The 27,862-nt window shown below is 43.5% G+C and overlaps 1 protein-coding gene across 1 annotated transcript in view; it reads left to right on the plus strand.

The window, feature by feature from the left end:
• The window catches only part of STAU2 (staufen double-stranded RNA binding protein 2), a 3,898,627-nt gene that overhangs the window by 828,210 nt on the left and 3,042,555 nt on the right, over window positions 1-27,862 (plus strand). The gene's annotated exons all lie outside the window — the stretch shown is intronic.

The following is a 27,862-nucleotide window of genomic DNA, read 5'->3' on the forward strand; positions in this document are numbered from 1 at the left end:
AGAAGAAGAAATTTGACAGAGAGTCTTTGGGGATGAGGCTGACTCCAGGTTTCCTCAGCCACCAATGGGTAGATGTTCATCGTGTTTCACTTTTGCAGTTATTACTCTTGGGTTATCCTGCTGGCAGGCTACCCACAGTTGGCCAGAATTCCAAAGTCTAGGTCAGGCGTCAGTTGCTGTCGCCTCTTCCCTGACGTCAGTGCACCAGGGGTATAAAAGATGCAGCTGACGCCATTTTCTTCAGTCTTTCTTGCCGCGCGGTTCCCGAAGCAGAAGCAGTTCGCAAGTGCCGGTCGGCCGACTCCTGAGATTTTCAAAGATGAATTTCAGAACTGAAGTCTTCATTAAAGCTAAGTACCCTGTTGGGGAAACTTTTTTCTTGCTCCAGACCGATGTCAGAAAAAGTTAACAATTGTATTTCTTGTGGGAAGCAAATACCTCATAAGGATTTTCACTCTTACTGTATTCCTTGCCTAAGCCCTAATCATAACGTTGCTAGCTGTCAGTTTTGTGCTAGATTTAACCAACGCACTATCAAGCGTCGGTTCGATTTTGCATTTCATTACTTTGGCCGAAGATTTAATTATATAATGCCGGCGGAGCAGCCGACAACCGGAGTTTACAAAAAACGCAAGGACAAGGATAGGCATCCGAGGTCCAAAACCGACGACGAAGCCTCTTCTAGGCCAGTTGCCGGTTTGCCGGTTCTCAGTGAGCTGCTTTTGCAGCCCCCTGGCGCCCGCTATCTCAGAGCCACAGGCCGCTACCGACTCCCATGTGGAGATGACTGGGCCTCTGGAAACTCAAGGTATTGGACACTCGGAAATCATTCCCTCAGATGGGGCCAGAGCCGCTGAGCAGGCATCGGCTTCTGAGGGTGTCTTCAGACCTACACAACTATATGTTAAGCCATCTACAGCTTCAAAGACAAAGACTAAAGCAGCTCTAAAGACAAAGAAACAAGTACAGCATTCTCCTACTCAGACTTCCATGCCTAAAAAATAGATGCTCAAAATGGCCGAAGACCTAATTACCTTGATCAGGGGTTCCCATCCCCCTCCTGATAAGAGGCCTAGGCAAGAGACAGACTATGATTCTTCTGATCAGGTTTCTATTTCCTCTGATTCCTCTTCTGAACAGGATTACTTCATGCTTCCTTATGAGGATTCTGATGCTGAAGAATCCATTCCTTCAGCCTCTCCTCCTGAGGACTATTCTTTTGGGGAAACATTGCATACTATGAGGGAGCATTTCCACTGGGAGAGCCAAGATTATTCTGAATCTAAGAAAAGGCTCAGAGACTTTCTGCTTCTTCCTCAGCACAGACCCCTTGCTATTCCACCTGTTCTTGACATTGTAGATGATGTATTTTCAGAGTCCTGACTGTCCCCTGACTCTTTACCCCCTGCACCTGCTAAGCCAGACAGATACTACAGGGTTCCGGATTCTCATAAATTCCTATATAGAAACCCCGCTGCTGACCCAGAAACTATATCTCAGGGTCCCAAGGGGGTTAAAGCTTCCACTGCAAAAAAACCCTGTCCCCTCTGATAGGGATTCTAGGGCTCTAGACAGATGGGGGGATAAAGTTTACACTTCTGCTACCCTGGCTGTAAGGGCTTTAAATTGTCAATTTCATATGCTTAAATATCAGCAATATTTAATGTCATTACTTAAACAGAAAATGTTGACAAATACTGAATGTTCAGAGAACAAGGAATTGCAGGATTTATTGCATGCAACTGAACAAGTGGGAAAGCATACTTTGCAATGTGGTTATGATTCACTGGAGGCCTCTTGCAGGGCCGCTGTTACAGGTTCTGTTATTAGAAGGCATGCTTGGTTAAAGGAACAAAATCTGCCTGATCATGTTAAAGCAAAATTATTAGATGCACCATTACAGCATGATACTTTGTTTGGTACTAAAGAAGAAGAGGTGTTGAAAAAAAATGGAGGATAAAGCAAAATCCATGCAGACAGTCAAGAATTTCTTTCAGGTACAGCCACCCAGGTTTAGCAGGAACTCGCCTTCAAAAATTGGTCCTTTCCATTCTCCGACAGACCACAAAGAGGCAGATACGGGCTTCCCAGAGGCAGATCTCAGCCCCAAGGCTCATACAGGCCTAAACAATGGGGTGCCCCTACCTCCAAAAGCGGAGAAGACAAATCACAGCCTTACAGGAAACATTCCCAGTGACTTTCCTCTACCAGTTCCAAACAGTTTTCTTTTGACAGCCCCCTTAGGGGGAAAACTAGCACTTTTTTCATCAAATTGGCAAATCGTTACCCAAGACAAATGGGTCTTGAACATAGTGTCCCAAGGCTACAGGTTCCATTTTCACACTCTAGCAAGGTCAAAGGGCATGCCAGACCTACCACACAATCAATGGGCAGAGGCACAAAAACAAATTACAGCCCTCACGGACATGAGGGCCATTCAGCAAGTACCACAACAAGAGTAGGGGCAAGTATTTTACTCCAGACTTTTCCTAGTGCCCAGGAAGGACAAAACCTGGAGACCAATTCTGGACCTGACTATACTAAATACGTTTCTGCAAGTTCCAAAATTCAAGATGTTGACTTTTCAGCAGCTACTGTCCATGCTGGGCAAGAGGGTTTGGCTCGTAACTTTGGACCTAAAAGAGGCATACCTGCATGTCCCAATCAGAGAATCTTGCATAAGATACCTCAGATTCATAGCTGGCTCAATGCATTACCAATTCTCTGCACTGCCCTTTGGCTTATTTACTGGCACCAGTAATTGCATTTTGCAGACAAAAAGGAATTCAAATATATCCCTACTTGGATGACTGCCTAATTCAAGCAGAGATCAAAGACGCTCTTCTAAAGCATCTGGCGTTTGTAAAAAGATTACTAATTGGCCTAGGGTACACAGTAAATGAAAAGAAATCAAAACTAGTGCCCTCTCAAGAGATAATATTCTTGGGTGCAAGCTTAAATACAACTGTCCAGATGGCTTTTCTCATGCCAGACAAACAAAACAACTGACTACTTACTTCAAGAACTTGGCAACAAAAACCCACCTATCTGCAAGGAAAATCCTGCAAGGCCTTGGGTTTCATGGCATCCTGCATTCTACTAATTCCATATGCCAGACTGCATATGAGGAAACTACAATGGTAACTGAAAAGTGTTTGGACTCAGCATTGCCACGGCCTGGAGACAGTAATTGCACTCATTCCCTGCCTACAACAGGAGTTTCGATGGTGGGCAGAAGCCTGTCACCACAACAAGGGTCTGCCATTCAGTTTACCCACAGCCAGACAGACAGTGACAACGGATGCATCAGACTATGCCTGGGGGGCCCATATGGCAGGAAAATGTATTCAGGGCATATGGCCTGCAAACCAGAGGCATCTTCACATCAATCAAAAAAGATGCTAGCCGTTCAAAATGCCCTGACAGCTTTCAAGGACCTGCTTCATCCAGGACAGTTACTGATAAAGACAGACAACACTACGGTCATGCGGTACATAAACAAGCAGGGAGGTACACATTCCTATCCCCTGTGCAGACAAGCGATGGCCTTATGGGACACAGCATTGGCTTTTCAAGTTCACCTACAAGCACAATTCCTGCCAGGAAAAACAAATACTCTGGCAGACGAACTAAGCAGAAACCTCATGGATCCCCACGAATGGAAACTGGATCCACAAGTCTTCAGCATGATAATAAGGATATGGGGATGCCCAGACATAGATCTATTTGCCTCCCCTCACAACTGTCAATTGCAGAGATTTTGCACAAGTATTTACCACAAGCAAGCGTGGAAAGTGGACGCCCTTTCATTCAGCTGGAACAATCTAACAGTATATGCTTTTCCCCCACTGCCTCTCCTTCCCAGAGTACTCCTAAAGGTCAGACAAGAGAAGCCAAAAATTATTCTGATTGCACCAGACTGGCCACGCCAGCACTGGTACCCAATCCTAAAGAGCTTGTCTCAAGGTCCAGCATGGATATTGCCTCAAACTTCTCACTTGCTGACCCAACAAAACAATCAGATCCTGCACAGCCAACTCAGGACCTTAAATCTGGCAGCATGGCAGATAATATAGCCATTCAGAACATTCCTCTTTCAAAAGCTGTTATGGATGTTATCTTGGAGGCCAGGAGGCCCAGTACCAGAAAATTTTATGCAGAAAAATGGAAGAGATTTTGTGCTTGGAACCAGGAGCAAGGCATTGACACATCTGTACCAAATATACCTCAGATTTTACAATACCTAACTGAGATGCTGAACAAAGGCCTTTCTTTCTCATCAGTTAAGATTCATGCCTCTGCCATTTCTGCACAGTACAATACGGAACCACCTATCTTTTCTCATCCTTTAATAAGGCAGTACCTCAGAGGGGCCAAAAACATTAGGCCTCCAAGGAGAGCACCAATTTCGGCCTGGGACCTCAATTATGTTTTGGAAAAACTCACACTGCCTCCTTTCGAGCCAGCATAAACAGCAGATATAAAATTCTTATCCTGGAAAACAGCTCTGCTCCTAGCCATAACCTCTGCATGGTGAGTCTCGGAGTTACAAGCACTCATGGCTGTGGAACCTTTCATCATTTTTCATCCAGACAGGGATGTCCTTCAAGGATGCATCTACAGTCATCACGTATGGGTTGTCCTGCCTCAGGCAGCCCTTCGGTCGGCCGGATTCCAAAGTCTGGGTCCGGCGTTGGCTGATGTCGCCCTTTCCCCGACGTCAGAGCGCCTGGGGTATAAAAGCGTCAGCTGACGCCATCTTCCTCAGTCTTTCTTGCCGCGTGGTGCCCGAAGCAGAAGCAGTTCGCAAGTGCCGGTCGGCCAGCTCCTGTAATTCAGCTACCAAAGACTTCAAAAAGCTAAGTACCCCGTTGGGGACTCTTTCTTGCCTCAGCCGATGTCAGATAAAGTTAATAATTGCTTAACTTGTGGGAAACAAATACTTCATAAGGATTTCCACTCTTACTGCCTCCCCTGTCTAGGCCCAGACCACGACGTCTCAGCCTGTTCAGCCTGTGCTTCCTTCAACCGACGCAGTCTTAGACGTCGGGCGGAGTTTGCAGAGGAATTTTTTGGGGCTAGTTTTTCGTACAATATGCCGTCGGAGACTCCGACTTCACATTTAATTAAGAAACGGAAGGACAAGGACCGACACACGCGGGCCGTGGTTTCGGCTGAAACCACGGCCAGGCCTACCGCGAGTGTCTCGGTTTCGACTGAAACCGAGTCCTTGGTACTTCCAACCACCGAAACCACTCAACCGACTACCTCGGCCCCGGAGGCCCCGGCTGAGTCGGTTATTGAACTTCCAACAGAAACAGGTGTCCTGGAACCTTCCGACACCATACCTTTAGACAAAACTACACCAGCACATGGTGCAGCCAGGCCCCGTGCATCCATGTCCATTAAGGCATTCTCTAGGGCTAAAGCTGCTAAACTCTCAAAAGCTTTGCCTCCCAAGGTTATCCCTCCGGGACCCACTACAGGTTCACAGATACTAAGCTTAGCAGAGGACCTTATCTCCTTAATTAGGGCCTCTCAACCTCATCCGGACAGGGGCTCTCAACCTCCTCCAGACAAAAGGCCCAGGGTTGAGCCCTCTGATCCCCACTCCTCAGATGAGGCCTCTGATGACTCTACTCTCTCGGACCACCAGGAGGAGGCTTTTTCGGTCTACGAGGATTCTGATGCAGAGGAGTCTATCCCCTCGGCCTCCCCTCCTGAAGAGTTTTCCTTTGGGGAGACACTTCACACTATGAGAGAGCATTTCCAATGGCAGGGCCAGGAATTCTCTGATTCCAGGAAGAGATTAAGGACTTTCTTGCATTTGCCTCAGCATAGACCTTTGGCTATTCCTCCTGTTTTGAATGTCATTGATGATGTGTACTCTGAGTCTAGCACAATCCTGATTCTCTACCTCCGGCTCCTGTTAAACCCGATAGGTACTACAGGGTCCTGGACTCACACCTTCACCTGTTTAAGGCCCACTCTGCGGATCCAGAAACTATTTCCCAGGGCCCTAAAGGGGTTGCAGCTACCACTACTAAAAATCCTCTCCCCTCTGAAAGGGAGTCTAGAGCTTTAGAGAGATGGGGTAAAAAAGTGTATACTTCTGCTCCTCTTTCTATGAGGGCATTAAATTGTCAGTTTCATATGATACAGTACCAAGAGTATTTGTTAGATGAATTGCATAAAAAACTGTCTTCACCTGAACCCCTAGATCGCAAATCACTTCAGGATCTGGTACATAACTCCCAACAGGTTAGCAACCATTTCTTGCAATGTGGTTATGATGCATTGGAAGCTTCATGTAGGTCAGCTATGACAGGCGCAGTCATACGTAGGCATGCTTGGCTGAAGGAACAATCTCTGCCAGACCATGTCAAAGCAAAGATTCTGGATGCTCCACTGGAGAAGCAAAAGTTATTTGGCTCCACGGCTCAGGAGGTCCTGATGAAATTTGAAGAAAAGGCAAAATCTGTACAAACAGTCAACGATTTTCTCCAAGTTCAACCACCAAGATTCAGCAGGAATTGGCCTTCCAAGAATTGGTCCTTTCCAGACACAGAGAGGTTTCAGAGAGGCAAGAACAGGCGTGCCAGAGGTAGAGGGCAAGCTAGAGGCTCCTACAGAGGACGTCAATGGCAGCCTCCCAACCAGAGAGGTAATGCAGGACCTACAACTGCTACACAAGGACAGGCTCAATGACTTTGTTTTGACACCGCCAACCAGGGCTCAATTGGAAGCACCCTTGGGCGGAAAGCTTTCTTTATTCTCAGAAAATTGGCACAGTATTACAAGGGACAAATGGACACTACAAATAATAGACAAAGGATACAGGTTCCATTTTCACACATTACCAAAAAGAAAAGGCATGCCAGACCTGCCACAGAATCAAAGGGCAGAGGCTTTGAAACAAATCTCCAGCTTAATGCAAATGAAAGCTATAGAAAAGGTTCCTCTCTCAGAACAAGGCCAAGGATTTTATTCCAGACTATTCCTTGTTCCAAGAAAAGAAAAGCAATGGAGGCCTATTCTCGACTTGTCCGCACTGAATACTTATCTCATTGTGCCAAAGTTCAAAATGCTGTCTCTACAGCAACTCCTTCCCATGCTGGGCAAGGGGTCCTGGCTGGTAACTCTAGACCTCAAGGAGGCATACCTGCATGTCCCTATCAGACAAAGTTGCAGAAGACACCTCAGATTTCTTGCAGGTTCAGAGCATTATCAATTCTCAGCATTGCCCTTTGGCTTATCTACTGCACCCAGAGTATTCACGAAATGCCTGGCATCAGTAATTGCACACTGCAGACTTCAGGGGATTCAAATATACCCATATCTGGACGACTGCCTTATACAAGCGGACAGCCAACAAACTTTGGTAAAACACTTGAATTATGCCATCCACCTACTTCAGGCCTTGGGATATACAGTCAACATTCACAAATCAAGACTTGTTCCATCCCAAAGAATAACCTTTCTGGGTGCGAATCTAGATACTACCACCCAAATGGCTTTCCTCACAGAAGAAAAACAAAGTCAACTACCAGATTACTTCAAAAATCTGACAAGACAAACTCAGCTGACTGCAAGGAAAATCCTGCAGGCCCTGGGTTATATGGCTTCTTGCATCCTTCTGATTCCACAAGCAAGGCTACATATGAGAAAACTGCAATGGTACCCAAGGAGTTTATGGACTCAGCACAGTCACAGTTTGGAAACTTTGATACCACTCATTCCATGCCTTCAAAAGGAATTTTTGTGGTGGGCTCAAGCAAGCCAGTCAAACAGGGGTCTGCCCTTCAGCAAACCAATAGCCAGCCAAACCATTACAACGGACGCTTCATACCACGGATGGGGAGCGCACATGGAGGGCAAATGCATTCAAGGTCTATGGTCACAAAAAGAACTACGCATGCACATAAACCAAAAGGAAATGCTGGCAGTGATACATGCAGTCGAAGCCTTCAAATCCTTTCTGTATCAAGGCCACCTACTAATAAGGACAGACAACACCACAGTTATGTGGTACATAAACAAGCAAGGAGGCACCCATTCCTATCCTCATTGCAGACTGGCAATGAATCTATGGGAACTTTCCTTGAAACTCAATATAGAGCTGCAATCTCAGTTTGTGCCAGGGAAAGACAGTATACTGGCGGACAGCTTAAGCAGAAATATCATGGATGCACACGAATGTATGCTGCACCCAGACATCTTTCTACAGATAACACAATCATGGGGGAGGCCGGACATAGATCTTTTTGCCTCCCCCCACAATCATCAGCTGAAGAAATTTTGCTCAAGGACATACCACCTACAAGCATGGAAAGTGGATGCCCTCTCTTTCAGCTGGAGAACTCTAACAGTGTATGCATTTCCACCTCTCCCATTAATGACCAAGGTCTTACTGAAGATCAAGACAGAGCAGCCAAAAGTGATTCTGATAGCTCCGGACTGGCCAAGACAGCACTGGTACCCATTGTTAAAGAGCATGTCATGCACGAAACCATGGCCTCTTCCTCAATGGCCACTTCTCCTGACACAGCACAATTACAAGACTCTGCATTCCAACCTGAAAACCTTGAAACTAACAGCCTGGAAAATACCTTGACTCCTCCTCAGGATAAGCTATCCCAGAGAGTGAGGGATATTATCATGGAAGCTCGCCGGCCTTCCACAAGAAAGGCATATTCAGCAAAATGGAAAAGATTTCACACTTAGAACACCACAAAGGGCCTAGATGCAACAGTGATGAACATGGCACATATCCTGGAATACTTGGCAGAAATGTTCCACAATGGTCTGTCTTATTCTTCCATTAAAATTCATGCTTCAGCAATTTCAGCAGAGTACAATACTGATCCACCTGTCTTCTCACATCCTCTCCTAAGGCAGTTTCTAAGTGGAATTAAAAACATCAAGCCTCCAAGGAAACCTCCACTGCCTACTTGGAACCGTAACTTCGTGTTGGAAAAACTAACACTGCCTCCCTTTGAACCAGCAGCATCTGCAGAACTACAGTTCCTGTCTTGGAAGACTGCCTTCCTTCTGGCCATAACCTCAGCAAGAAGAGTATCTGAGTTACAGGCCCTCATGTCAGTACAGCCATTTATTATTTTTCATCAGGACAGAGTCTCATTGAGAACCAATCCTACATTTATGCCAAAGGTGGTATCCAGGGTCTCATTAAACCAAGCTATTCACTTGCCTACCTTCTTTCCGAAACCACAAAACAAAGGGGAGAAACTTCTGCACACCCTGGACATTCACAGACAGTTGCGCTACTACTTGGACAGAACTAAAAGTTACAGAAAAACTGACAAGCTGTTGGTAGCATATGCTGCTGGTGCACAAGGAAAAGCAATTTCCAAACAGACAATTTCAAAATGGATAGGGAATTGCATTCATTTTTGTTACTCCTTTCATGGAAAAACTGTGCCAGCTAACATTAGACCTCATTCCACGAGAGCCACAGCCACCTCCACAGCCTTCTTAAGAGGGGTGGCTACCAAGGACATTTTAGAAGCTGCTACATGGAGCTCCGTGCATACATTTTCCAAGCATTACAATTTACCTTTATATTCCAAATCCAGAGCAGGCTTTGCTACGGCAGTCCTGCAGGGCATTTTAGCTACACCATCCTTTACATAGATCCTCCACCCCCAGATTGGCTATGATATTCTACCCATATGTGATGACTGCAGATGCATCCTTGAAGGACATAGTACAGTTTTGTACCTACCATAAATGTAGATATCCGATAGGTATGCATCTGCAGTCAAGTTTTCCCTCCCTCCTTCCCCTCTGTGGTATTTATGGGTACTTATCCCTCTTATAGCTAGCTGGGGTTATCTATTATGGTGTATTTGTTTTTATATTACTGTGTATGTTTGGAATTTTTTGCATCTCTCCAAATTTAGCCTTCCTTAGAGGGCACCTGGCATCTGGGGCAAGAAAAACTGAGGAAGATGGCGTCGGCTGACGCTTTTATACCCCAGGCGCTCCGACGTCAGGGAAAGGGCGACATCAGCCGACGCCAGAAAGTTTCGTATCGTTTCTTTGCAGTTGCAGAATTTGTGCTCCAAGTTTCCTGTTTCATTTTGCTCGCCATTGCCACATTATTTCTTCACTAGTTTGTTTTTTTCTGTTTGTTTGTTGTTTTCAGCTGACGCCAGACCCAGACTTTGGAATCCGGCCGACCGAAGGGCTGCCTGAGGCAGGACAACCCATATGTGATGACTGCAGATGCATACCTATCGAACATCTACATTTATGGTAGGTACAAAACTGTACTTTTCTCTGAGGACAAACCCTACATTGTTAAGTTGTCAATCTCGCCTTCATTCTTGCTGGATGGGTTCAGAGCCGATCCTCGGCTCCGACTCGCCACTTACTAAAGCTTGAGAGCTAATTTTACCGGCTCGAGGCAACCCTATATCCCATGATGCTAGGCGATAACTCCCCAGATCTCGTTTGCCACTTTCGCTTGCGAGGTGCGTTTTTTTACCGGCTCCTGGTAAGTCTTTTGAATACTTAGTTTTCAGTCACCCTTTTTGGTTAATTTTCCACACAGTTGTTTTTTAGTAATTAACGACTACTTTTAATCCTATTCCCGTTAATACCTTCCCTTTTTTCCCCTTATATCCCCCCCTCCACTCTTTAGGTTAGGCATTAAGCCTGCCCCTTTCTTAATTATTCTTAGGGATCCTGTGGAGTGTTTGGGTGTGTCAGTATCCCACTTAATATTTTTATTGTTTTTTGAGTGTTGTGTGTGTGTGTGTGTATGTGTGTGTGTTTCCTTTTCCTTTTGTGCTCCCTCGACACTGTTATGTCGAAGGAACCAAAAGAAACTAAGGTCTCAGGCTTTAAGAAGTGTGACTCGTGCTGTCAGAAAATGTCTCTGACAGACGGTCACACTTCTTGTGTTTACTGCCTGGGACCCCTGCACCTGCAGGACTCTTGCTCTGTGTGTCACGTGTTCAGTCCAAGAGTCCTGCAGGAGCGTATGAACAAACTAATATTGAGGGGCTTGTTAAAGCCCGAGGGCTCCCCGACTAAGTCTGCATCGGGGAGGCCTTCGAAACCAGCAAAACCGTCGGCTCCGAGTACCAAGCCTTCGGCTGCTGGCTCTTTGTCTGTGCCTAGATTGGCTCCGGCTGGAGCCGATCTCTCTGAGTCACAGATTCCTGTCTTGGCCCCACTCTGAGCTGATACCTCTGAATCCATGCATTCACGTGTCTTCGGCTCCTTCGGCTCCATCCATATCTAAGAAGAGGTCAAGATCCCCTTCGTTGGAGTCCATCCATTCGGCTCCGAGATCCCCCCTGCTGTCAGAGCGGAGCCATCGGAGCCGATCTTTTCGGTCGTCCAGGCTTTCCGACCACGACCTTGAGAGAGTGGTAAGTAGGCCGTTAAAGTCTCAGGCATTGGCCCAAATGATCTGTAGCCCGTCTCATCAGACGGTAGCTATTACGACTCCACCTATTTTTCCTCCTTCGACTCTCCCTCAGAGTTCGGAGCCGGAGCTCCTCGGAGCCGTGACTGTTGTGGCGTCGGAGCCGATACCTCCCCCTTCGGCTCCTTCGTCTTCCGCTCCGATCTCTTCCTTGATGCCTTCATTGGAGGGATCCGGGCGCCTGGTCTCTATCGGCTCCGAGGGGGCGAGTGGCATCGGACCATTGTCCGACCCCGTTCTCCCTCTCGGAGCGTCGGCGCTGGTGAGCTCTGCCCCCACATCGGCCTCGGAGCCTTCCCTGTCGGTGCGGCCTGGGGTTCCCACCTCTTCGGAGCGAGAGCCCTCTGACCTTTCTGATAGGTGAGCCTTCGAGGTGATGAGGAGTGTACTAGCCCCAGGGCATAGTCAACGGTCAGCTCCATCAGCTCCTCCCACTACAGTGCCTGCTGATGTCTCTTCCCACTCTCTTGCTCCCGGACCCAGAGATCCAACGCCTCAGGTTTCCCCACTGGGAATATCTTCCTCTTCCGAGGCTTCTCCTGCCCTGTCAGCGGAGCCTCCGCGTAAGAGGACATGTAAGAGGAAGTATGTGGACTCCCCTGAGTCCATTACATCTGACACCGACTTGGATGAGTCGGAGGGATCCCCAAAGTCCCCCTCTGAGGATGTCTCTTTCTCAGACATCCTAGAAATCCTAAAGCAGAGGGGGAACTGGTCTTCCATTTTTCCTTCCGAGGATGAGTTGGTGTACCTGGAGGCGTTTGGTTCTCGACCCTCCACCTCCTGGGTGTCTCCGCCTTTCGACCCCATTATGGAAGTAGTGGCTCAGAAGGCGTGGTTGGCCCTGGATTCGGTAGAACCCACCCCTCGGAGGCCATCTAAATTCATCACGGCACCAGTTGACAAATAATTCTTAACAAAAGGTGTACCGGCAGATGCCATGGTGGTGGCTGCAGCCACCAAGAAGGAACTAGCTGATCCTTCAGTACCTATCCATCCTCCTAATAAGGATTCTAGGACCATAGATAGGTACGGTAAGCGAATGTTTTCTTCAGCAACCTTTGCCATGCGGTCGCTGAATTACTTGTGTCACTTCACTCGCCTTCAGAGAGATATTCTCAAAGAGTTGGGAGAAGTCTTACAGGATCCGTCAGCTGCTGGGTCCCAGGCTAAAATCAACTCACAGCTTGGAACCCTAAACTCGATTGTTAACTCCTCCATGCGTCTCATTTCATATGCAGCCGATGGAGCGAGTAGGGCCGCGGGCACAGGAGTGGCCTTAAGGCGTTACGCCTGGATGCGGCTTTGTAATTTTGTGGACCCTTTCAAGGCGTCCTTCACAAATTCCCCTTTTGAAGGTTCGGCTTTGTTCGGACCTCAAGTGAAAGACACCTTGACCAGATGCGAACAAGATGGCAAGACTCTTTCTGCCGTAGGAGTCCGTTTCTCCACCCCTTCAAGACCATACCCTAAGTCAGAAAGGTGGGAAAATGTGGTTCTGCAAATCTCAAGGAGTCACGCCTGACGCAACAGGTCAGTTGACCCCCAGAGGCAGAGGGGGTAACAACAACAGACGTCACCCTAGGGGAAGAGGGGGTCCGCAGAACCAGGGTAGTAGGGAGCCTCTCTCTGACAAACCCTTCCAGCATCCCTGAGATGTTGCCCGATTGTCCACCTTCGGAGGCAGTCGGGGGAAGATTGTCGCTGTACCCAAAAGCCTGGCTTTCCCTTACTCAAGACAAATGGGTACAGTCGATCATATCCGAGGGTTACAAAATTCCCTTTATCCAAACCCCAGTTCAGCAAAAGGGAACCCTTCCAGACATTCCACCCGGTCTAAGGGAACTGGCAGTACCAGAGATATCAAAACTGCTAGCAAAAAGAGCCATCCATCCAGTCCCAGCAGACCAACTAGGATCCGGAATCTACTCAAGGTTCTTTTTGGTACCGAAAAAGACAGGGGACTGGAGACCAATATTAGATCTCAGCAAACTAAACAAGTTTGTAAAGAGAACAAGATTCCGGATGGTCACGCTACAGTCCATTCTACCCTATCTGGGCAAGGACAATTGGATGTGCTCCATGGACCTTCAGGATGCGTACTATAACATCAAAATTCACAGGCGCTCCAGAAGGTTTCTCCGCTTTCGGCTGGGGGCCAGTCACTACCAATTCAGAGCCCTGCCCTTTGGTCTCACTACAGCCCCCAGAGTGTTCACCAAATGTTTGGCATCGGTTACGGCTCACCTGAGACGGCAAGGATTCCAGGTGTTTCCATATCTAGACGACTGGCTCCTCACTGCCACCACCAGGCATCAACTTCTCCAAGCCAGAGCTTACACCATTCACATTTGCAGAGGGCTAGGAATCTCTATAAATTTCGAAAAGTCTGCCTTGTCGCCTTGTCAGTCTATTACCTTTATAGGCGCCAACTTGGACACCGTACAACTTTCAGCAAAGTTAACAGATCAAAGGGTCTTAGATATTCAAAACCATGTCCATGTTCTTCTTCAGAGCGACAAAATTCAGGCCAGGTATGTCCTGAAAATATTGGGTCTTATGGCGGCCGCCATAACACTTCTTCCTCTTGCACGTTTTTACATGCATCTTCTACAGTGGATGCTTTTTGCCCAATGGTCCTTTCAGCAACTCCCTATGCACCACAAGATCATGATAACTCCAACTTGCAAAAGTCATCTGTCCTGGTGGATATTGTCCCCTCAAGTCCATCAAGGCAGACCCTTTGTTCCTCCTTCCCCAGTCACCACAGTTACATCGGATGCCTCCCTGATTGGGTGGCGGTGGCATTTTCAGGGCAGGATGGTCGATGGCACTTGGCAACCTTTCGAACGCCACCTGCACATAAAAGTCCTAGAGATGAGAGCAGTGCTTTTAACGTTGCAAGCCCTCCACGACTCTCTTTCCCCTGGGAGCTATTGCAATCCAAACGGACAATATGTCCGTAGTGTGGTATATCAACAAGCAAGGCGGAACCAAGTCCTATCCCCTGTGTCGAGAGGCACTCAGACTTTGGCAATGGGCAGTCTCCTCTCAGCAGTTTCTGATAGCAACGCATATCCCCGGGAAGTCCAACATCATAGCGGACAGGTTGAGCAGAGCTATACTCATGCCACATGAGTAGTCTCTCAAACAATCTGTGGCGGAAGAGATTTTTCAGAAGTGGGGCCTTCCTTGCTGCGATCTTTTTGCTACACCCCAAAACAGCAAATGCCCCGACTTCTTCACCCTCTTCCCCCTTCCAGGCCATCCCCTCAGAGATGCTCTAGTCCAAGATTGGCCTCGGGGACTTCTCTATGCCTTTTCACCCTTTCCTCTAATCCCACAAGTAATTCAGAAAGCAACCACCTTGAGAGCCAAGTTGATTCTCATTGCCCCTTATTGGCCTCGACAGATATGGTTTCCATTCCTACATCGTTATCTTTTGGTACAGCCTTGGCATCTGGATTGGGTCTGATGAAGCATTTGCGAAAGCGCTTACCACTTCTGATATTGTGCACATGTATTAAACTTTTCGTTTTGAGTATTTTGGATTGTCATTTTTGGAAGAAGGATTTGCTACATTCTGGATCATTCACCCTTCATTGCATTGCTCCTAGTTTGTTCTATTTGTTTTATTGTATCGTGGCTTTACCTAGGAGCATTAACTCCACGTGAAACCTTTGTTACAACAGGATATCATAGTAGCTTCCCTTAAATCTTCCACCAGAAGGATTTACACTAGTAAATGGAAACGTTTCTCCTTCTGGGCAAAGGCAAGGAATATAGATCCATTTACTGCCCCAATTCATTCGGTCTTGGACATCCTAGCCGAAATTTTGCATTCAGGGTCTTCTTCCTCTACAGTAAAAGTTCAGTTGGCAACCATATTGAATTTTCATATAGGCTTATCGGACCACAACATCATGTCCCATAAGCTTTGCAAAGCTTTCCTTAAAGGTGTATTTTTACTTAAGCCTCCGATCAAAGACCCTCCACCTCAGTGGGATCTTAATTTAGTCTTAACATCCTTGATTCTTCCCCCCTTTGAACCTGCGGTTTCCTGTTCATTGAAATTTCTTTCCTGGAAGACACTCTTCCTAGTCGCCATTACTTCTGCTAGGAGAGTATCTGAGCTTCATGCCCTCTGCATTTGTCCTCCCTACTTAATCTTCCATAAAGACAGAGTTTCTCTAAGGACTAATCCATCCTTCTTACCCAAGGTGGCTTCGCAGACAAATTTAAATCAATCAGTTGATCTCCCAGTTTTTTTCCCAAACTATACTAATAGAGCGGAGGAAAAGCTACATTATCTAGATGTTCATCGCCAGCTCTGATACTATTTGGATAAAACCAAACAAATAAGGAAGTCTGATCAACTGTTTTTATCATATGCAGAAAATAAGAAAGGCCTTCCTGTATCTAAGGTAACCCTATCTAGGTGGCTGTCTTCTGTAATTACATCTATTTATCAACTCAGAGGCAGAGAATTGACTTCTAAGCCAAAAGCCCATTCAACTAGAGCACTAGCTACATCTACAGCTTTTCAAGCTAGACTACCAATAGACACTGTCTGTGCGGCAGCCACATGGGCCTCTCCTCATACCTTTGTTTCGCATTACAAATTGGACATGGCCTCCAGGAACAGAGCAAAATTTGGTTCCACCGTTTTCAAGAGTCTGTTCCAATGAGCCACCCAGGATGAAGGTGCTAGGGACGCTGTCCCATCCAGCAAGAATGAAGGCGAGATTGACAACTTAACATTGAGAAGTTATGTACCTACCATAACGTTCCATGTTAGTTGTCTTCTCTCGCTTTTTTTCTTGCATCCCACCCACCATCCCCCTAGCCTGGACAGACCGAGAAGATCTTCCCTTCTTTGAAGGGTCCTTATATTCCCTTGTTTCACCATCTAGGTGTCCTAGGATAGCTGTAGTGTAGATAACGATCTTTGGGGGTTTTTATCCCTCTTCCTCCTCCTTTCCAGTTGGAGGATTTTTTATTGGCCTATGCTAGGTTTTCAGCTTCCAAACGAGATCTGGGGAGTTATCGCCTAGCATCATGGGATATAGGGTTGCCTCGAGCCGGTAAAATTAGCTCTCGAGCTTTAGTAAATGGCCGAGTTCCAGCAAGAAAGAAGGCGAGAGAAGACAACTAACATGGAATGTTATGGTAGGTACATAACTTCTCATTTATGCCTAAGGTGGTGTCCAGTGTGGCCATCAACCAAACCATTCACTTGCTTACCTTTTACCCAAATCCACAGAACAAGGATAAGAAAATTCTGCATTCTTTGGACATACACAGGCAGTTATGCTTCTACTTGGACAGAACTAAAGCCTTCAGAAAGACTGAGCAACTTTTAGTGTCATATGCTGCAGGATCACAAGGAAAGGCTATGTCAAAACAGACTATTTCTAAATGGATACGCCATTGCATCCGTTTCTGATATTTTCAACATGGCAAATCAGTGCCTAAGGGCATTAGGCCTCATTCCACCAGAGCAGCAGCCACTTCAGCAGCCTTCCTCAGAGGAGTACCAACCAAAGAAATCTTAGAGGCTGCAACTTGGAGTTCAGTGCACACTTTTACACAGCAGTACCACTTGCCTCTCTAAGTCCAGAGCAGGCTTCGCCACTGCAGTTCTGCAGGGTCTCATAGCCTCTCCTAATCCTATTTAGCCCAGCCACCCAACCTCAGCTTTGGGATTCTACCCAAGAGTAATCACTGCAACAGTGAAACACGATGAACATAGTACAGTTGTGTAACTACCATAAATGTAGATGTTCGAGTGTATTCACTGTTGCAGTCCAGGTTACCCACCCACCATCCCCCTTCTCTTTGCTGGGACTTATCTGCACTTCTCTATCCTATACAACCTTTTTGGTGTATTTGCTTGTAGATGAAGGAAATGTTATTTTTATGCTTGCATTTCTTATTGGTTTATTTTACAGCCTAACTATTTGGGGCCCCTGACATCTGGGGCAAGAAAAACTGAAGAAAATGGCATCGGCTGCATCTTTTATACCCCTGGTGCACTGACGTCAGGGAAGAGGCGACAGCAACCGACGCCGGACCTAGACTTTGGAATTCTGACCGACTGCGGGTAGCCTGCCAGCAGAATAACCTAAGAGTAATGACTGCAACAGTGAATACACTCGAACATCTACATTTATGGTAGGTACACAACTGTACTTTCTGCTGTGGCTGAATTTTGGGTTTTTGGACTTGTCATTTCCCCACAGTCCCTTTGGCTTGGCACCTGTGTGGGCAATGGCGAACTACTCTGTTCATGCTTGGGTTGGTTGAAAGTCTACTACATAGCTGAGTAAGGGAATCTGAGCCCTGGTTTAGTGTGCTTTCCTTAGGTCAGAACCTTTCCTGAGGAAAGAAACCAAAAAAGTTAAAAGCTCTGCTTTTGCTCTTTCCCTTTCAGTGGGCCAGGAAAGTTTGCTAGGTTTTGATAGGAAATTACTTTCTACATTTTCTCTACCTGCTTCCTCTTCACAAAAGAAAAGAAAGAGATTCTTCTCTAAGTCTGATTTTCAGTCAGAAGAGCAAGGATTGTAAGGGAGAATGATGTGCTTCAGGGTTTTCCTCACGATATAAAATTCCGATTTTGAGAAATGTAGTACTTCAGATTTCCCTTCAGAAGACTTTTCTTTTTTCTGAAACTTTATCTAAAATGATGTTTTTTCATTGGAATCCAAATGAAATTCTGATTGCCTTGCAAAATGTATTATGATTTTTACATTTGGATATTCGTCACTATGCAGCTGTTCCTCCTGTTCTGTATTGTTTAGAGAATGTTTTCCTGACAACTTGTAGTTTATCCAACAGTCATCCTCCTGCCCCCAGGAAGCCTGATAGTTTATACAGGATTCCTCAGACTTATAAATACTTGTTTTTTTAACCCTAAAGCGGGCTCTGCAGTGGTTTCCCCATGCAAAACTGCTTCTTTTAGATAAATTATTAATGCAAATTCCATTCCCTCTGACAAGGATGGGAAAGCTTTTGACAAATTTGGGAAGAAAATTTATTCTTCCACTTTAACAATTCAGACTTTTTACTGCCACGTTCACACATTTAAGTTTTGTACTTCTGTATTCTGAAAATATGAAAAAGTTAACTGTTCTTTCCCTCTTCTGAGTTGAAAACTTGTTTGAATGCTTCTTTTGAATCTGCTTCTCATGTAATTAAAGATTTTTTAAAGTGTTCTGATACTGTCTCCAGGACTGCTGCTTCTGGGTCAGCCATGTGAAAACTGAAGTTTTAATGTCTCCACAAGATAAGGGAATCCTGTTTGACCCTTCTTTAGCTGAGGTGCTTAAGAAATTTTATTTATTTATTTATTTACTTGTCTGTTGTTAACTGGGTTAGTCCAGCTGGGCCGATGGCCCATTTCCATTGGAGACCCGAAGAGAAAATCTCCACAGACAAAGATAGCAATAACAAAGTTACGTTCAAGTAATAAGAATATGAATACATTCATGCCATAATGGAAAGTTAAATACATACATAGTAAGATGAATACATAACTACATATATTCATGCAGCAATGTCAATTAACAAATGATAAAAGTTAGCATAAAGAAGCAGTTAAAATAATAATAAAAAATTAGGATTTGACAATAGGAAATCAGAAGGAAGAAAAATAAGCCCCAAAAACATCTAAATAACTTAAGTTGGTAGATAGGGAAAAAAGCTGTAAAAAGTAGAAGGGTAAAAATAAAGGGTCTATGTTAAATTTTCGAACATCCAAAATGTCGAACATTACATGGTCGAGACCAAATGTTCGACATTTGGATGTTTGAACATCAAAAAAAAAAAAACACTTTAACAGTGTAGGCAAAGGGGCAAGCCCCCCTGTACCCCCACACTCCCCTACTTAAATATACCAACTCCGAGACCACACTTCAGTGCAGAAAAGGGAAATTCTCCCTATCTGCATCGTATGGTACCGTTAAAAGTCTATCTTCGAGCACTCAAAATTTCGAACGTTTGGTCTCGACCATGTAACGCTGGAAATTTTGAGCGTTTGAGGATTTGACAGGTACCCAAAATAAAGAGAGGAGGGGAGAAGTATAGGAGAGTCAACAGAGTGAACAAAAACATTCATAAGAAGAGAGAGGAGGGGTGGGGAGTCTTGTAGATAGGGAATAGATAGTAGGTAAGGAATAGAAGGAGATGGGGTTTAAGTATTGAGTAGCTCAGTGGCTTAGCTAGGGTACTACGGCATTAGTTATAAAAAGATATTTCGAAGTAAATTGAGAAAAAAATAGTTATATTCACAATAGTGGGGAAATGTTGGGTAGGATTGTGGCAGGTGCAGGAGGGAGTACTTACAAGGTGAATTTTCAGTTCTCCTTGAAATGGATCAGAGATTGGATAGCACACAGATTAGTTGGGAGTTTGTTCCAAGTTTGAGCTAGGGAGTATTTGTAAAGTAGTCTACTTATTGCTTTGTTAGGTCTCTAGGTGTCAGATAGCATTTGGTCAGCCCTACGGAGAGACAGAGAAGGTTTGTATAGGGATAGGATGGTGGACAGATTTGATGAGAGGAGAAAGTTGATTTGAGGGGTAACCTAAATCTTTCAGTCTTCCTTTTTTAAAGCATATAAAATTATTTCTTCCACCATAGTCGGGTAGCAAGGTGCTAAGAAAGCAAAGACAAGCAGACTCCAAAAAGAAAGGTAAAGCCTTTCAAAGTCAAGGACGGTTCAGAAATTCTGAATGACTATTTGCTTCTTCAGGCTTCTCCATCCCCTCCCACAGTGGTAATCTCTTCCTCTGTGTTTGAGTCTGTGCCTTCCTTTGTTGTACTAGATTGTTTCAGATAAATGGTTTCTGAAAGTCATTCAGCAAGCTATGCTTGGCAATGGAAGCCCTTCTCTTCCTTCCAGTGGATTTCTTTTTGCGCAGTAAACAAGATATTCCTGTTTCCTGCAGTTCTGGAACAAATGTTATCTCAGGGAGTCAAAGAATCACTGGGTGCCTGCCTGCCCGGTAGGCAAAGAGTTTAATTTAGTGATTTTTCTGGTGCCAGAGAGAAAGAAGAGATGTGGAGGCCTGTGCTAGACCTGTCCTTTTTCATTCTTTTTGTCCAAGTTCAAAAAGGCTATCCCTTCATACCCTTTACTTCTTGTCACTTTACTTGCTTTAATGGAAAAGCTAGACTTAAAAAGATGATTATCATCATATTGCTCATGGCTAACACTTCAGACATTTCTTTTTAAGTTTTTTTTTGTATCTAGCTTGTATGAAGTAGACTAAAAACAACTGCTACTAGAAAAAAATCACATATGTGTAGCTGTAGATTTTCTGTTTGGTGCCTTTCCATGGACCATGACCATTTTAGGGCCATGTTTCTTTTGGTTATTGATTATTTGTGTGAATTATTGTTATTTGGCCTTTCTTATTTTTTATCGAGTCTTCTGTTAGCCATTTCAGCTTGTCTGTCCTTGGATCCCCCTTTCCTCTTATTCCAAAGTCAAGCAGTTTTTGGAAGCGGTTTTACTTGCCTGTCCACTTAGAAAGCAGGCGCCTCTTCTTTAGGATCTGAATTTTATGAGCAAGACTCTGACTCTTTTTACATTTGAATCGGCTTGTCAGGTTGATTTGAGATCCTTAACGTGGAAGACTTTTATACTCATTGGTCTGACTTCTGCTAGATGACTTTCTGAGTTACAGTCCATTATGGTATGTCACTTATACCTCTTTTTCTTTAAGGACAGGATTTCTATAAGAAATAATTCTTCTTTTATGCCTAAAGTGATCTCAGGGTTTGCGTTGAGCCAGTCTGTTAATCTCCCTGTCTTGTTTTCTGGGAGCACCATAACACGAGAGAGAAAATTCTTCTTGCTGTGGATGTCGACAGGTATTTCAGATACCACCTAGCAAAACTCATTCCTTTAGGAAAGCTGATCAGCTGTTTGTCTCCTATGAATGTAGAAGGTAAGAGAAAAAGGTAACCAGTGGCAAAGCAGACCGTCTCTAGATGGTTGTCTCTATTTCTATTCTCATCTAACAAACCACTTCCAGGTAGGGTCAAAGGCCATTCTACCAGTGTTTTGGATTTTCTCTGGCTTTGTGGAGAGTGGTGGACTTCAGAAATATTCTAGAGGCAGTAACTTGGATGTCTTTCCGTATCACAGTTACAGTATTCATCACCTCTGGGATCTCCTGCCAAGGATATCCCAATGTCCAGTCAATATACCTCATATGTCGGTGGTATACTTGGCTTGCAAGCGCAGGGCATAAAGGTAACATATGTTTGCTTCCAACTCAGAATTTCATTGCCGCCAGTCCAAAAGCTGCTGTTGTATGTCGGTTTGAATGTCCTTCACATTCTGTGGTTATACCAAGCCTATGTCTTTCAGGTAAGTACCCTGTTGGATTTTTTTTTCTTTTTCTTACTTTATTCAATGAGTTATGAGTTATATGTCATCCAAGAAAAGGAAATGACAGAGTGTGAAGCAGACTCCTCATAAAGACCACCACGATAGGTGCTTGTTTTTCATAGGTCTGTCTCATGACCACACTCAGTGTTCCTCTGTCATGTCTTTGTACCCAAGACCTTGCGTAACTGCCTTTCTTCACTTTGCATTTAAGTTTAGAACCAACATTTCAGGTTTTTTGCCTAGGGTACTGTGGCAGATTCCATTCACCCAGAGGTACAGCCACTGCTTAAAAAGAAGACCAAGAAGTCTAACTCTGAGCCTGCTGCTGTCCAGTCTCCACCAGACGACTGTCTCTTGAGGTCATTGAGAACCCAGAGGGTAGTCAGGCATTACCTTTGTTTTTTTCTGTCGCATATTTCTCAGAGAACATCACAGAACCTACTTCTCACACATCCTTGGAGGAATTTCAAATATCTGCTGCAGACATTGAGGGGGAAACGTGGCTGGTTATTTCTGAGGTGCCCAGAGGGATTCCTGAGACAGTTGGTGCAGGGTACCTTAATAGAATCCAGGCAGTGGTCCAAAGCTCTGCGTTTTGTTAGAGCAGATGCCACAGTGAGGAAATTGTAGAAGACCATGCATGTGTTGTTAGCTCCCAGGGATCTACAGTGTGGATGGCAGGACCTTACTCAAGATTTTTTCAATGCCTTTTTCCCACTGAAACCCCCTTGGGGGGGGGGGGGTTCGGTTTCTGCTCCTGTTTGGTCCTCTACTTCTAAAAAGGCTAGCGACCCGGAGTCTTCAGATTCTGAGGCTGACTTCCTAGCCTATTTCTCTCTGTTGCCTTCAATTTAGAGGAGCTTTCATTTGGTAACATGATCCCTTGTATGATGGATCATTTCAAATGGGATTGCTCCGAAGTATCGGACTTCCAGAAGAAGTATTATGAGTTGCTTCAGTTGGACTCTCTTGTAAAACTATGACGTGTAGAAACCACACGTCTGAGAACCCAGTGGTGAAATTCACCGGAATTGATAAAAAACAGGCTTCCACAAAGGTCTAACGTTTTATTACAAAAAATACACGTTAAGCGCTTTCACCCACTTAAAGCAGGCTTCATCAGAACAAAGCATCAACATGATCTAGATCTTTAAATACTCATTTTGGCGCCAATTTGCCAACAGACATTTAAAGAAATATACCTGATTGGCAAAAATTTCATATGTTGTAAAACTTCTATGCCAAATAGTATCAATATTATACATTCATAAATAAAATGTCACATATATCTATAAATGTTAAAATTAATATAAAAATTGATGTACATGTTACATATTACTTTCCTTATTAAACTCTAATGTTAAAACTTGTTTTAAAATATGTTTTAAAATATGTTTTAAAATATAAGAATCACAAGCATGGACATTTATGTCAGAAATTCTCCAATATTGGTTTAACTGATATGAAATCGTTCAATCCTGGGGGGGTAGTGGCATCTGTGAGTAGTTGCCAATAACTCTCTCTAAATGCAAGTTTGCTTTTAATGTTACCCCCCCTAGGATCAATCTTTACAATATCTAATATGCCAAATCTGAACTGATGATCTATACCCTTGTTCATAATGTGTCTGGCTAGTGCATTTTTATCGTCCTTAGTCCTTATACTATATGTATGTGAATATATCCTTTTTCTAAAATGTTGCTCAGTCTTCCCTATGTAATAACTAGGGCATTTTGAGCATACTGCCAGATACACTATGTATTTGGTATTACAATTTCCTTTCTTAAAAAATATTTTAGTCCTGTTGAAATTGCTTAAAACTGTATGTTTTTCTTCTATAATGTAACTACACTGTGAACACGCACCACATTTTGAAGTGTGGATGTTCTTTCTATTATCCTGTGCCTTATAACCCCTTTCTAGAATAGTCTTCAAATTCCGTCCCATCTTAAATACAAAGCTTGGTTTGTTTCCCAATACTTCTATCATTTCATCATTTACTAACAGTGTATCCCAGTGTTTAATCATAATTTCCTTTATTGAACCACTATAGTGTCCATATTCTATAATACAAGATCTGTTAAAAGTATCATTTGCTTTACACACTCTACCTGAACCCAATCCTGATGTAGAACTGAGTCTAGTTCCTAATAATGGGGCAAATCTTGAACCCCATTCTTCCATCACTTGTTTGCTAATTTTTTCCATCATCTGTAAGTTGTACCCTCTATCCAAGAACAATGTGGTGATAAACTGGATCTCTTGTACCATATCAGTATATGAAGACGTCATTCTCATTGCTCTTATGCACTGACCTTTGTAAATATTTCTCTTCATTCTGTTTGGGTGACAACTTCTAAAATCAATGTATGAATTAGTAAACGTATTTTTCCTGTAGACTCTGGAAGAATATTTGTTGTCCTTTTTAGTTACCATTGTGTCCAGGTAAGGAACTCCTGTACTACTACTGTTTGATGTAAATCTCAAATATGAACTACTGTTGTTCAGATAAGTAATAAAATTATCTAATGTGTCTTGATTTCCTTCCCAAATGATATAAATATCGTCTAAGAAACGTGAGTAGTATTTAATCCTGCCTTGGTATTCACTTTTAAAGATGGTTTCTTCCTCCCAATTAAGCATAACCAAGTTGGCGTATATAGGGGCACATGCTGCCCCCATAGCTACGCCCTTGGTTTGCCTAAAAATTTCTCCTTCATAGAAAATAAAATTGTATTCCAATACAATCGACATCAACTCATTTATAAATTTTATTCTATCACATTCTAAATTACTGTGCCTATATATACTTTCACTAAAAGCCGCTAAGCCTTCTTCCTTTGGAATGCACATAAATAAATCAATAACATCAATTGAGGTAAAAATTAAATCACTCTTTTCCAAATGTGTGGGAAATTTTCTCAAAAATTCCCACGAATCTTTTACCATATGATCTACATTATGGTAAACATGCTTCAGAAGGGTATCTATAACCTTCCCTAAGGGAAACGTTTTTGACTTACTGCCTGATATTATAGGCCTAAACGGAGGGTCGTCTACATTTTTGTGGATCTTAGGAATGCCTACGATTGTGGCCATAATTGGAAATTCCACCTTGAGAAATTGGTACATGTCATCAGTTATTCTGTTGTCTAGATAGAATTCCTCTAAATAGAGGTCAATCCTTCTGTATGCAATGTTTAATTCATTAAGAGATGTTGTAACATATTTGTCTGAGTCATGTAAAATCTCATACATTTTACTATTGTATTTCATACTATCATAGACCACAATACCCCCTCCTTTATCGGGTTTCATAACCCTAATGCTGTTAGTGAAAGTAAGTTCTTTTAAAATATTTGTTTCCTCACTAGAGAGATTTGCCATATGTTTTTTCTCCCTCAAGTTCCTACTTTTTCTGTAAATCTCTTGAGTCACTAATTTTTCATACCTCTGTACCTCTTTATTCATAAATGGCATAAATGTGCTTCTTTTCTTTAAGACTGTGTCAGGAACTTCTGACGTAATGTCTGCTTTTCTGTTGTTATCTTTAAACATCAAGGATAGATTTAATTTTCGAATGTATTTTTTAAAATCACACAAACAGTCTGCAACCTTAAATCTAGTGTCAGGTATAAATTTCATACCTTTCGATAAAAGTGCAAAGTGTGCCTTGTTTAACTTTAAACTGGTATAATTGAAAATCTGAAAATTATTGTAAGAATTAATATGACCAGTTTGAACAACATCATAGTTTGTATCATGTGCAGTACTATCTTCTATGTTGTCTACAGATACTTCAGTAGTAATGGTAGATGGTTTTACTACCTCCATGTCTTTGCTTTCATCCATCTTTTTTGTCCACCCCTGTTGTACCCCTCTTGAAAATTTTCCGATTTGTGGTTGTAATGAGTGAAATTTTCCCCTTCATATATTTCTTTGTCACTGTTGTCATAATATACCTTCTTATACTGTGATTTTGAATTATATATTCTCCAGTTGTATACTTTTCCTGCTTTATACTGTTCTATATCTCTAGTCATCTTCTTACTTTTCTTTTCATATATTTTCAAAGTTTTACTCTCTGCATTTTCAAACTGTTTCGTATATAACTTTTCCCAACTGGGAAACATTAAATCTTTCACAATTTTGTCATTCATACATTCAATTTCATTTAAAATTTTACATAATTTAACATCATTATACTTGATTAACATTTTCATGTAATCTATACCAAACCTATCAAATAATTGATTGAAATCTGCACACACTTCATCTGTTGTCTCAATTCCCATAGGCACTTTAAAAAAACGAAGTCCCATAGGGACCATTTTAGAATTTATACAATGCAACAAATATGAATTGTCTAATTTAATGGCATTAATCAAATTCAACTTTCTCCCAAATTCATAAATCAAATCTTTCAATGCCCCTTGATATTCATGCTGCGGTTTAGAATTAATGCCTTTGTATTGTTCAAACGCACACTCTTTGTCTAAAAAATCTTTAAGACATCTCCCCTTCGAAAACTGCTGAGTGTGAGTGCTCCGTTTGTCACTACTATCAGAAAAAACAGTACCTTTATTAGCGTGTTCTTTGGTTGTAGCATTAGCGTAAGTTCTAATGTTGTTGCTACACTTGGGTCGAGCCCCCGTTCTCCTCGCTTCTTCTGTAAAATTGCTGAAGGAAAAATCGAAAGTTTAAAATAAAATAAATAAAATAAAAAGCTGCTGTTGTATGTCGGTTTGAATGTCCTTCACATTCTGTGGTTATACCAAGCCTATGTCTTTCAGGTAAGTACCCTGTTGGATTTTTTTTTCTTTTTCTTACTTTATTCAATGAGTTATGAGTTATATGTCATCCAAGAAAAGGAAATGACAGAGTGTGAAGCAGACTCCTCATAAAGACCACCACGATAGGTGCTTGTTTTTCATAGGTCTGTCTCATGACCACACTCAGTGTTCCTCTGTCATGTCTTTGTACCCAAGACCTATGTAACTGCCTTTCTTCACTTTGCATTTAAGTTTAGAACCAACATTTCAGGTTTTTTGCCTAGGGTACTGTGGCAGATTCCATTCACCCAGAGGTACAGCCACTGCTTAAAAAGAAGACCAAGAAGTCTAACTCTGAGCCTGCTGCTGTCCAGTCTCCACCAGACGACTGTCTCTTGAGGTCATTGAGAACCCAGAGGGTAGTCAGGCATTACCTTTGTTTTTTTCTGTCGCATATTTCTCAGAGAACATCACAGAACCTACTTCTCACACATCCTTGGAGGAATTTCAAATATCTGCTGCAGACATTGAGGGGGAAACGTGGCTGGTTATTTCTGAGGTGCCCAGAGGGATTCCTGAGACAGTTGGTGCAGGGTACCTTAATAGAATCCAGGCAGTGGTCCAAAGCTCTGCGTTTTGTTAGAGCAGATGCCACAGTGAGGAAATTGTAGAAGACCATGCATGTGTTGTTAGCTCCCAGGGATCTACAGTGTGGATGGCAGGACCTTACTCAAGATTTTTTCAATGCCTTTTTCCCACTGAAACCCCCTTGGGGGGGGGGGGTTCGGTTTCTGCTCCTGTTTGGTCCTCTACTTCTAAAAAGGCTAGCGACCCGGAGTCTTCAGATTCTGAGGCTGACTTCCTAGCCTATTTCTCTCTGTTGCCTTCAATTTAGAGGAGCTTTCATTTGGTAACATGATCCCTTGTATGATGGATCATTTCAAATGGGATTGCTCCGAAGTATCGGACTTCCAGAAGAAGTATTATGAGTTGCTTCAGTTGGACTCTCCTAAACCTTCTTCTCTTCCTCCTGTGTTGGCTGCTCTATTAGATACTTTCTCTGCTGCTTCCCTGCACCAGATTCTCAGCCTCCAGCTCCTAAGAAACCTGACAGATTCTATAAGGTGCTGGAGGCATGCATGTTCTTGTACAAGTGCCCTTCCTCTGATCCTGCAGTGATTTCTGTATCTGCCAACAAGCCTTCTAGGCTTTTGCCTTCTTCCAAGTGCCTTCCT

The sequence above is a fragment of the Protopterus annectens genome, chromosome 3.part1 (assembly GCF_019279795.1).
Source record: "Protopterus annectens isolate FY-2018-M chromosome 3.part1, PAN1.0, whole genome shotgun sequence".
Taxonomy (NCBI): domain Eukaryota; kingdom Metazoa; phylum Chordata; order Ceratodontiformes; family Protopteridae; genus Protopterus; species Protopterus annectens.